This window comes from Sarcophilus harrisii, chromosome 1, assembly GCF_902635505.1.
Source record: "Sarcophilus harrisii chromosome 1, mSarHar1.11, whole genome shotgun sequence".
Lineage (NCBI taxonomy): Eukaryota > Metazoa > Chordata > Mammalia > Dasyuromorphia > Dasyuridae > Sarcophilus > Sarcophilus harrisii.
In genome coordinates this window covers 468,870,723-468,882,579 of record NC_045426.1, presented here as the reverse complement: position 1 = coordinate 468,882,579, position 11,857 = coordinate 468,870,723, and positions in this window count along the sequence as shown.

Sequence of the window (11,857 nt, the reverse complement as noted above, 5' to 3'; positions counted from 1 at the left end):
TTCTTTGTGAGATGTAATTTCCCTCTTTTTTCCTCCACTTTTCTCTTTTTCTGGTACAATTCCCTTTCCACTTCTAATTCCTTTTTTATATTATAACAGTAAGATCAAATTATACATGCACTCTCTTTGTATACCCATAACAGAAATACAGTTCTTCAGAGTGCTTTTCTTTTTACCTTTTTATGCTTCTCTGGAGTACTATGTTTGGAGGTCAATTTTTTTTTGTTGTTTAGCTGTGGTTTTTTCATCAGAAATAAATAGAACTCACCTGTTTTGCTGTATGCCCATCTTCTTCCCTAAAATAAATGTTCAGTTTTTCGGGGTAGTTTATTCTTGGTTGCATTCCAATTCCTTTGCCTTTCAGAATATCAGATTCCAGGCCTTTGATACTTTAATGTGGAAGCTGCTAGATCCTGAGTAATCCTTATTGTGGCTCCTCAGTGTTTTGTTTTTTTCTGACTGTTTATAATACTTTTCCCCTGGTAGTTCTGAAATTTAGCCACAATATTCCTTGGAGTTTTAATTTTGGGGCCTCTTTCAAGAAGTGTTCAGTGAATTCTTTCAATGGGTATTTTACTCTCTGATTCTCTTTGATTTCCTGAAAAAGTGTCTAGTCTCTTTTTTTTCATCATGGTTTTCAGGGAGTCCAATAATCCTTAGATTCTCCCTCCTAGATCTATTTTCCGGGTCTGTTGTTTTCCCAATTAGGTATTTAATATTTTTTCTATTTTTTCTTTTTTTTTGTTTTGTTTTTGTTTTGCTTGACTGATTCTTGATGTCTCATCAAGTCATTCATTTCCATTTGTTCAGTTCTGATTTTTAATGATTTTCTTCACTTTTTTTTAACTTCTTTTTGTATTTGTCTGTGATGAGCGTGTATCTTAAAATCAGCTGGAGTCAGGAATTCAGGTTAGGGGAAAATCATCTGTCTTTATTCTCAGTGAAGATAGATAGGAGGTGGAAGAGAATGGGAAATAGCAATATGTGCAGCTGAGTCAAGAAGTTAGCTAGACCAGAAGCCACACGACCAGCAGCTACCAGAATAGATCCCAGGCCCAATCTCTCCCAGCCTCTCTTCCTGTTTCTCTGCCTCCACCCACCAAAATCGTTATTTCCTATACAACACATCAGGACTTGCACACAGAATGGGCGGGGACCATTCTTTATCCAAGCATGTATATTAATATAGTCCAATTACTATTTAGCCTCACGTGCTTGGGACTTCAGTGCATCAACTCAAGCCTCAGCCCATTATATTTGTCCAATTGAGTTTTTAAATGAATTGTTTTGTTCTATTGAATTTTTTTTCCATTTCACAAGTTTTTTGTTTTGTTTTGTTTTAAGGAGTTTTCTTTTTCCAATTCACAAATTGTTTTCCTGAGAGTTTTTTTACCTTTTCCAATTCACAAATTCTGTTTTTCAGGGAGTTTTTTTTTTTTTCCCCTATTCTATCTTTTAATGAGTTATATGCCTTTTCCAAACCCTCTTGCAAAGTTTTCCTTTTCTTTTCCCATTCTTCCTCTAGCTCTCTTTTAAGATCCTTTTTAATTTCTTCTAGGAGAGCCTTGTGTGGTAGGAACCAGGTCATATCCCCCTTTGGGGTTTCATCTGGAGACAATCTGCTTTTAGTATCCTCAGGGTTTGAAATCTGTTGTTCTCTTTCACTATAGAAGCTATCTATAGTTAAAGCTCTCTTTGCCTTTTTACGCATGTTTTTAAGTTGGGATCTGCTTTTGGAGTAATAAAGGCTTTCCAAGCCTCCTCTACAGGCAGTGTGAAGTGGCAGCAGATCCACAGTGACTGTGCAGGGATCGTGCTGAGTCCCTCCTGATGCTGGGTGGGCGTGGTCAGGTCCTGTGAGACTCTGGCATTTGAAGGTTCACTCTTTACCTTTTGCCTTTGTGTTGGATGTTTTATAACTTCTCTGTTGATCTACTGGCTTGCAACCAGGGCAGTGTAGCTAAGACTGTGATAGAGTCCTTTACATAGATTCTCCACAGTGCAGTCTGTGTTACCTTGTGGAGACCCCATCCAATCCCAAGTCTGTTCAGTGTATGCTGGCCTTCATGCTCTGCCTCCCTGCCTACACCTGGCCTCCTCCTCTCCCACCACCAAAACAGACCTTTCCTGGCCATCTTCAAAATTATCTTCCTCTGGAAATTTGCTGCATTCCCAATATTTGTGGGTTCTGCTGGTCCAGCACTATTTCAGAGGCTAAACTTCAAAATAAATGTGAGGGTAGGAGAGCTCAGGAAGAAGCATGTGTTCTCTCTGCCATCTTGGCTCCACCCCTCACCACCACCACCACCCCATAGGTTTTCCTTAAGGAGTTCATTGATGGCTTGTTCAATTTCTTTTTCTAAAATAGTTATTTTTTTCTTCTGTTAAGGAAATTTATAATTTTGTAAACATCCATCAATTTCACTTAGATTGTCTGATTTAATGGCATACAGTTGGGCAAAATAGCTCATTATTGTTTCAATTCTTCATTAGTGATGAATTCACCTTTTTTTGTTCATGATTTTTTAAAATCAAATTAACCAATATCTCATTGGGCTTTCCCCCCATAAATCCAGTTTTTAGTTTTATATATTAGTTCAACAGTTTTCTAACTTTCAATTTTATTAATCTCTCCTTTTAAGAATTTCTAATTTGATATTTAATGGGTTTTTTTAAATTTGTTCTTTTTCTAGTTTTTTTAGTTGCATGACCAATTCATTAGTCTGCTCTTTCTCTATTTTATTCATGTTTACATTTAAATATATACATTTTCCCTTAAGAACTTTGGCTATATTTCTTAAGTTTTTGAATGTTGTCTCATTATTACTATTCTCTTTGATGAAATTGATTGCTTCTGTGATTTCTTAATGTAATCATTTTTTAGGATTAGATTGTTTAATTTCTAATTAGTCTTAGTTTATCTTTTCAGGGCCCTTTATTGGTATGTAATTTTTATTGCATCATGATCTGTTAAGAATGCATTTAATATTTCTGCCCTTCTGCATTTTATTGTGTTGTTTTTAATGCTCTTAATATATGGTCAGTTTTTGTGAAGATAGCACATTCTGCTGAGAAAAAAAAAAAAGGCGTATTTCTATTCTCATTCAATTTACTCCAGAGGTCTATCATATTTAAATTTTCTAAAATTATATTCACTTCAATTCAATTATTTAAATTCTTTCTTGTTTATTTTGTGGTTAAGATTTATCTAATTCTGAGAGGGGGAGATTGAGGTTTCCCTCTAGAATAGTTTCATTTAACTTTTTCTCTTAAGAATTTGAAAGCTATACTACTTGGTGCATATATATTTATTATTGATACTACTTGTCTATGATATCTTGCTTATTTCTTTTTTAAAAATTTTTTAATAGCTTTTTATTTACAAGTTATATGCATGGGTAATTTTACAGCATTGACAATTGCCAAACCTTTTGTTCCAATTTTTCCCCTCCTTCCTCCTACCTTTTTCCCTAGATGGCAGGATGACCAATACATGTTAAACATATTAAAGTATAAATTAAATACAAAAAAGTATACATGTCCAAACCATTATTTTGCTGTACAAAAAGAATTGGACTTTGAAATAGTGTACAATTAGCCTGTGAAGGAAATCAAAAATGCAGACAGGCAAAAATATAGGGATTGGGAATTCAATGTAATGGTTCTTGTAATCTCCCAAAGTTCTTTCACTGGGTGTAGCTGGTTCAGTTCATTACTGCTCCATTGGAACTGAATGGATCATCCTGTTGGTCATTTCTTATCGAACAATAATATTCCATAATGTTCATATACCACAGTTTACTCAACCATTCTCCAATTGATGTGCATCCATTCGTTTCCAGGTTCTAGCCACTACAAACAGGGCTGCCACAAACATTTTAGCACATACAGGTCCCTTTCCCTTCTTTAAGATCTCTTTGGGATATAAGCCCAGTAGTAACACTGCTGGATCAAAGGGTATGCACAGTTTGATAACTTTTTGAGCATAGTCCCAAATTGCTCTCCAGAATGGTTGGATGTATTCACAATTCCACCAACAATGTATTAATGTCCCCGTTTTCCCACATCCCCTCCAACATTCCACATTATCTTTCCTTTGCTTGTTTCTTTTAATTAAATCCATTTTTGCTTTAGCTTTGGCTGAGATAAAGATCACTACCTCTTGCTCTTTTTCTCACTTCAACTAAAGCATAATATATTCTGCTCCAGGCTTTTTTACTCTGTGTGTATCTCTCTGCTTTCTTTTGACTATTTTTGGATGTTTCATAGAGTTAATAGGTTCCATATGCCCAATTCTAGTTTTTAATGTATAATTTTCTTCAGTTAGCTTTTGTAAGTCCTTTTCCATTTGACTAATGCTACTTTTAAAATTAATTCTTCAGTGGATTTTTTTGCATTTGACCAATTATATTTTTTGAGGAATTGCTTTTTTCAGTCAATTTTTGTCCTACCTTTTCCAAGCTGTTGACTCTCTCTTGCATAATTCCCATTTCTTTTCCCAATTTTTCTTCTACCCCTCTCATTTGACTCTTAAAAATCCTTTTTGTGCTCTTCCAAGAAGGCTCTTTGGACTTGAAACAAATTCATATCTCCCTCTGCAGTTTTGCACGTAGGCATTTTGTTTTCTTCTGATTTGGTGTTTTGACCTTCCCTATCATCATAGTAATTCCTGTGGTCAGGGTTCTTTGTTTCTTGCTCATTTTCTTTTCTTTGTCTATTTTGTGGCTTTTAAAATTGTGCTCTGGTCTTGGGGCACAGGAGGCATTTGTGTCAAGCTTGTGTCCCAAGCTCCTTGTGCATTTTTGAGCTCTGGGATGCTTTAAAATTTGCCTTTGAGTTTTGGGTCATCTGTTGTTTTGTGACTTGCTCACAGCACTGGGGTAGTCTGACTTAGTACTGCCTCTTGTTTACTGGTTTCTGAGCCTCACAATTTGTCTTCTGCACTGAGACTGGAGGTTTCACAATTGCTCTGTACTTTTAAGACAGCACTGGGAGTTTTTGGTCACTAATCTGTGCTGTGGCTAAGACCTTTTCACTAGCTTGTCTTTAGCTTGACCAGCTGTACTCTCCTTTCAATCAAGACTGCCCTTTACTAAAAACCTTCCAAGCTATCTTGAGCTAGAAAATTATTTCATTCCATCTCTTTACAGAATTCTAAAAATCTATTCAGAGGCTCGATTTCAAGTTCTTTCCAAAGGAAACAGGGAAGCACTTAGCTAACTTCCTGGTTTCTCCACACCATCTTAAGTATAATAATGCATCTGCTTATTTTCAAAGAAGTGATGACATGGATTCATAGGTGCTATGTGGTGAAATGTCATCCAGGAAAAGCAAAAGGAAAAAATGATGAATAGTAGTGGTTGGTGATTTCCTCCTGAGCAGTCTTGCAACAGATACTTCTTGGTCTGATAACTATAGGAAGATCAGTAATCTTTTAGATTATTTCTAGAAAAAGTTTGTCGTTTGAAGCACTCACTCACTGGTAGAGTGAGCTCACCAGAGCAGGAATTCTGGATTTATTCACCAAACTTGTCCAGTTAAATGACTACTTCTCAATTCTGTAGCTTCTTGCCACAAATGATTCTACCAGGAGAAATCTGCAAAGTATTCTAAAGATTATGAAGTCACAGGAAACAATTTAAAAATTTTATGGACAATGATCAAATCTGATGGACATGGCTCACTTCAACAATGAGAGGATCCAAATTAGTTCCAATTGATCTGTAATGACCAGGTTATTTTTACCTTCTTTCTAAATCTGATCTTTCCTGTGCAACAAGATAATTGTATAAATATATATGTATGTGTATATATGTATATAGCATTTAGCATATACTTTAACATATTTAACATGTACGGGACTACCTGCCATCTAAGGGAGGGGGTGGTACAAAGGAGGGGAAAAGCTGGAACAGAAGGTTTTGTAAGGGTCAATATTGAAAAATTATCCATGCATATATTTTGTATATAAAAAGCTATAATAAAAAATAAAATTTAAGAAAAAAAATCTTATGGACACAGATGGGGAATCATTGCTGCCAATTAAGGCAAAAAGCTCTAAAAGAGAAAACTAGGATTGAGAACAACTTGTTAAAAAGACAGTTTCTGAAACTGTCTTTAGATTTCTGAACCAAGTTATAAAGTATAGGAATGATGGGTTCCTACCCAGAAATATAATGTAACTGTTGAGCACTATTAAGGATTTGATTGGAGATTCACAAATCTAAATGAAAAGGCATCAAATTAAAAGAGAAATATAAAAGAGAAAATCTTCTACTTAGATCCGCCATGGAAAATACCATATATAGTAGATATAGCTATAACATAGGAAGAAGAAGAATAAAAGGGTCCCAGAAATTAACAGAAGACAAAAATTCATTAAAGGAGTCAGTTTAAAATGTATTCCTCATGGCTATAAACAAATATACAACATATGTATAACAATCAAAGTTGAGTCAAGATTTTAGTAATCTTATGGTCCATATATATATGTAAAAGCAAGGAGGTGGACATGTGAGACCATGACTCATCAATCAGGATAACAGAGACACTAGAAAAAGTTCTCGTGCACACCCTCCGGGGTATGGTCTCTGTTCAAGATGGCAAGGCAATTGGTAGAAGATTGCCTGAATAAACTTCAGTTCACTAAAAAAATTCAGGTTTTCAGAAAAACTTCTGAATAATGTCTGTATTTGTGAAAGTGACTTTTTGAACGTGTGTTTAGATATGTTCCTATTAAATTCCAAGTTTTTAGATTGAGCCTAAGGTCTTTTCCTATACTATCTATGTTTTAGTTCTATTTCAATCTGCAAACTTTATATCATCTGAAAAAAATTTTAAATGTCATCTATGTTGTTCCTTTGTAGTCAATTATAGGTTTTATTCAATTTATTTTTTAAACTTCAATTGTGGGAAGTTAGAAAACTTTACTACATTATTTGAATCTAGCCATGCTTAGGAAGCTGGACCACTTCATCTTTCTACTTAAGAGACCCTTAATCTTAAAAGGACCTAGTTTACACTAACCAAAAATCTAGTGAGATCTAAAGACAGATGCAATATTTTTCTCAGATATAAATCTAATGCAACCTATATGTCTTATCTGAAAACTGGCCTCATGCTGTCCAAATCAGTTATTATTTCCAAGTTCCTTTAATTGAAATAAACACTTGGGGGAAAGGAAAAAGAGGACACCTTTTTCTGATTTCAAGAAATTACACCTTTTCACTTTTTCCCTTCCAACTTGGAAAGTCCCTCCTCTAATTGGTAATCAGATTCTCTAGTTTTGTATCTTGATTAATTAAATTGTGTTATAGATCAACTGTTTTAATGCATAAAAACCTGCCTCCCCCTATTTTGGAGGGTCTAGCACCAAAAGAGAGGAAGCTTGGTCCCAATTTGCTATGCAATTGGCATACAATTTTTAATAATCCAATGTGCTCAGAAGCTGGAACCTTTATTTCCTCAGTTATTTCATCCTTCACTTCTACAACACAAAAGTGTGAAGCTGTCTTACAAAATTTACCAAGGGCCAAACCCTTTTAAAAACTATTTTAGGAAGATTGACATAAAGAAAGGAATCAGAGAAAGGCTAGGACCATTTTTTATGGCAAATAGGACAACAGAGTCAGAGAGTAGACAATACTATTCAATATATATTTTGCTTCTGTTTCTCCATTGAAGAGATTGTAAAAAACAAAACAATAAAAAAGGATTAATAGGACAGTTATACCTAAGATAAGTAAGGAGAAAATAAGGGAGTACTAGGTTTCCCTTGAACTAAGTTACCACATTCAACTGAATGAATTAGGTACAGAATGTGATTATTAAGCTACTTAGTAGTTAGTGATCTTTATAAGGCTATTGAGAATGGGAGAGAAGGTTCAAGATTTAAAAGCTTAAATATCCTAATTCTGAACAGAAGAAAATAATGGAGTTAACAAACTACAGCGACTTCTATTTCTTGATCAATTGTAGAATGGATTTAAGGGATATTTAGTGAATAGGTCAACGGCAAAGTAAATGGAGCTGAAGTCAAGGCCTTAGTTCAACTCCACCCTCAGACATTTACTAGTTGGATCATGTAAGTCACTGAACCTATGTCAACTTCAATTTCCTCATCTATAAAATGGAGATAATAAAAGCATTCACTTTCCAGAGTCCTATAAGGATAAAATGAGATTTGTAAAGTACTCTGCCAAACATTAAAGATCTGCAACATTGCGAATTATTAACAAGTCCCTCCTACATTATCATAGTTAGGTGTTGATGGATACAAAGAGTTTATATTCTCCTTGGTGGACAGAAGATGTTCACAGATAAATAAATGCAAAATGCATAAAAAATAAAATACAAAATCATTGCGGGTGTGAGAGAGAGGCACTAACAACCAAGGAACTTAGGACAGGAGTCTTGTAGGAGATAAGGGAGTTAGCTGTTGCAAGGGAAAGAGATACTTTGTAGGGGTAGAGAGGGACAAAGAGGAGATCCATACAAAGTCTGGCCATACAAAGGCAGAGCAGTGAATGATATGATTTTATGGACTTGGAATATCAAGGAAGGCCACTAAGCTGGATTGTAAATGCTTTAAGGGAAGAATGATGTGTAGAGAACCTGCAGTCAGATTCTGCAAAGCAAAAGTTCTCATTTTACTTACAAGCAATAGAGATGTCTTGAAGATTCTTAAAAAGAATTAACATGATAAGAATTGTGCTTTGAGGAATATTGTTTTGGCAGGGAAGGAGAGAAAAAAAATTAGAGAAGTGGGACAAATTAGGTTATTTCAGTAATCCCAACTGAAGGTGATGAAGGTCAAAAATGAATTGGTTATATTAAAGTGAAGATGGCTGCAAGAGATACTGTAGAAATATAATCAACAAAACTAGGATATGGGAGTGGGAAGGAGAGTGAAACATTGAAGATGACTTTGAAGTTGTGAGTCTACTAGGAGCCTGGGAGAATGAATGTTAGCTCTGAGGAATAGATTGGGCAGTGAAGAGGAATAATGAATTCTGTTTTAGAAATGTTGAATCTAACATTCCTATGAGACATCCAGGTTGAAATGACCAGAAAGCAATTAAACTTGCAGTATTGGTGATCAGAAGAGATAAAGGTTGAATAGATTTCCGAGTCATTTATATACAGATGCCATTTTAATCCACTGGAGTTGATATTACCAAAATAAAGCGTATACATGTAAAGAAGGTAAGAGGCAGAACCCTGGACCGAATCATGTGATATCTCCACATATAAGGGGTGAGACTCAAAGGTTGAGAAGTGGAAGTGAAAACGTAGCAGCAAGGATTTTTGTTAGAAGTCTGATTTTAAAAAGAAGGGGTTGGGGGGGAGCTAAGATGGTGGAGTGATAGGAAGGAATGTAGTGAGTTTCCTTCCACAAACTCCTGTAAACATCTAGACAATGCATCAGACCAAATTTTGATAGGAAATAAAGGTGAGAAAAATTCACAGTGAGTCCCTCTGTCTGGTCTAGGTTTGCAAGAGACAGACAGGAAAGTCTGCAGACACTGGGGATGGGGTCTAGTTGGGAACAAGTCTGCTTATTCCAGCACCTAGGAAGAGGATGTGCACCAGAGCAAGACGAAGTCTCAGACCCACAGAAGGGTACCACTGGACTCATATTGAGGACCGCAACAAGGACAGATGCAACACAGGCAGTTTTGTTATCCACTACCATTTCAGGTCATCTACCTAGAGGTGGACTGAGAAGAGCTGTGTAGATTTTACAAAGGAAATAACTTTTATCAAGTCAATTTACAGCTTCTAAGAACTAGTTTAAAAATATCACAAAAGGAATTTTATCAAAGAAGTAACTTTTAATTCTCCTGATAATTTGACACCTAATTTATAAAGAAGGCCAAGCATACATATTTAGCAGACTCCAATCTGAAATATTAACATGTGCAATTCCATTTTCTGCCTCCTCAGGGTAAAACAGATGATATCTTTATCACCAGGCGGTAAAGACAGTATTGATGAACAGTGAATTAGTTTATGGATTAGTAATAGAGGTACAGTGAACCTTCAAAGTTACTCCTGAAATATCAATATCATCAAAATTAACCCTTGATCTTGTTCAGTTTCCAATTCTTCATGGGTCCATCTAGGGTTTTCTTAGCAAAGATACTGATGTGGTTTTCCATTTCCTCTCCAGTTCCAGCTCATTTTAGAAATGAGCAAATTGAAATGGCTTGCCCAGGATTACACAGCTATTAAATGTCTGAGAACAGATTGAGTCTCCCAGACTTCTAGTCCAGTATTCTATTCACTATGCCAAATAGCTGCCTAGAAACTAATCCTATACACCACTTCCAAAATAGTGCTTTGAATTTTGGCAAGCATTTACATCCTAGGGTTAAATTAAAAATTTATTTGACTGATTTTTTTTTTGGCTGAGACAATTGGGGTAAGTGACTTGCCCAAGGTCACACAGCTAGAAAATGTTAAGTGTCTGAGGCCAGATTTGAACTCAGATCCTCCTGACTTCAAGGTTGGTACTCTATCCACTGTGCCACCTAGCTGCCCCTAAGTTAAAAATTAATTGTCAGCCAAGAAAGTTAATACTATCTTAAGCAGAATTTATATAGGTAGCGACTAGAAAGATGAGATAGCCTCTGATCTTTATGATGCTACCCTGGTCAGAACTAAAGAATTAGGTTCAATTCAGGAAACCACATTTTAAGAAAGTCAATGAAAAACTAGATGGCAAATAAGAGAGGCACCTAAGACAATGAAGGGCCATATAAGGACCCAATAAATGAATCAGGGGCCTTTTAGCATGGAAAAAAAGTTCTGTTTCATTTGAATGCTTTTCATGTGGAAGAGAATTTCATTCTGTTTTGCTGAGACCCAAAGGACAGAACTATGATCAATGAATGGAAATTGTGAGGAGAAAGAATAATGAAACATCCTAGGGAAGGTTGTAGATACAAAAAGATTTCTTCACCTTGAGAATGGTGGGAAGAAAAAATGGCTAGGAAATATCATGTGGTATTGCTTGTTGAAGAGTCTGGATTTCTGATGAGCAAGATTAATTGACTGCTACCACTGCTGGCTATAAGTATGAAAAGTCTTGAAGCTTTAAGAAAAATCTGTTGCCATTAGAGAAAATAAAAGATGTCTACAACATACAGTGATTATCCAGACAGGAAACAAATGATGGTGAGCAAGGAACATAACATAACAATGAAAGAGGTAAACAATTTAAAATATATTGACATAAAATATATAGACATGTTTCACATGACTTCACATATATGAGGGGTTATCATAATTGTTTGCTTTCTGAATGACTAGGAGAATGGCTAGAAAGAAAGTGAAAACTTGAAACAAAATTTTAAAATTAATGTAATAATTATAAAAAAATACATAAATTTAGAAAATATGTTGACAAACTATAGACTCTATTCAGACTTACTTGGCAATGACTTTGCAGTTTTTGAGTAAATAGAAGAAGAAATGATGAGAAATTCTCGGCTGTACTGGCACATCTAGCAAGGATGACTGCTATTGTAGATGCCAGTATGGATGCATAGGCTTCTAATAGCTCATTAAAAATAAGCTATGTGCAACATGTTCACAACACAAATCAGACATTAAGGTGCTTCAAGTTATAAATCTAAGAGGAATAACTTGGCAAATCTGAAAGATCATTTTCAAAGGAAAAAATGATTCCCAATCTTTGTACATTAAAAAGACCTAATTTTTTCAATAGAAGGCTAAAAATTGTTTACGTGACATCCAAATTTATTTTCTAAAACATGACTAAAACTAATGGAGCTAAAGGAGATTACTAACAATTAAAAATAAAAACCTTTGTAGCCAGTTCATCTACAAAGAA